Here is a 1,211-nt window from a genome sequence, read left to right on the forward strand (position 1 = left end):
AAAACAAGCTCAACCAATAGCAGCGCTTATTACAGCCCTATGTTCTTGATTGACCTAGGAAAAAAAATCACGCTCGCGGCTATTGTATTGCACAATGATTTCACACACGAATTTTCGCAACACGCAAAACGGCGAACATGTATATCCGCCACCCTCGCCGTCTCGTTAACGCTCCGCCTCCCCCTATAACCACGCATCTCGCCGTCTCTCTCTCTCTCTCTCTCTCTCTGCCTTTCTGCGTTCTTCCTCTTCCCTCCGATTTCCGGCTGCCCTCTCTGCTGCTCTTCGTTTCCCTCGTCGATCTCCACGCGTTCTATCATCCGTTCGCCTTGCTCTTGTTTTATTACGCATGGCTTTGTACGCGCGCATCATTACGCGGGCTGAGCATGCTCTGGAGCAGTGGCTCTTGATGCTGCCCACTCAGACAGGAATCAGCGAGCCATTGCCTCTCGATTGCAGAGAAATGCCCCGCACCGCCGCCGCGGCCCAGCCGAGGACGAGTGATCATAACGAAAACCGAACACGGCAGGTAACGTAGTTAGGAGTTACGACGCGATGCGAAGCGCGTCGAGCAAAATTTTACTCCTCCCCCCCCCTTCTCCACCCCACCCACCCACTCAACACCCGCTCTCGTGTACGATTCTCCTTATTGTTACGCGTACGCTCGATTGTCGTACGACCCATAAACCTCGTTAGTTGCGGGAAGGGTGGGGGCGGAGGCTTCTCGCTCATTTCGAACGCCGGGAGCGCTCGGGTTTCGCTCGCTGCGCGAGGTACTCGTATACGGTACTTCCGGCTGTGTTCGCGCCGAGGCACTCGGTGCATGACCGCAGACGCGAGCTCGCTTGCACACACACTCGGCGCGTGCTCTCTCGCTCTCGCTTCCCGCTTCGCGTTTCTCATCGATAAAATCTGCACATCTAATGAACACGCGAGTCGGGACGTCTATCGGCGTGCCGCCTGTCGGCCGAATCGATAAATTAGCTCCTTCTCAATAAATAAAACTAATTAGCGAAAAAACAATCAATACTAATTAACTCTTCGGAACCCACGCTGCGTCGCTAATGCTTTTGTCATTGCGGGGCCCGCCGTAGCATAATCGTCAGCCATAATCGTAGCTATACCTCGGAACCTAATTAATCCAGATGAGACGGGATACTAGAGAAGCGTTGCCGAAAGGAGATGTTGATCCCAATTGCGCTGAAGCGCAG

This window comes from Priapulus caudatus, unplaced genomic scaffold (assembly GCF_000485595.1).
Source record: "Priapulus caudatus unplaced genomic scaffold, Priapulus_caudatus-5.0.1 Scaffold1996, whole genome shotgun sequence".
Taxonomy (NCBI): domain Eukaryota; kingdom Metazoa; phylum Priapulida; class Priapulimorpha; order Priapulimorphida; family Priapulidae; genus Priapulus; species Priapulus caudatus.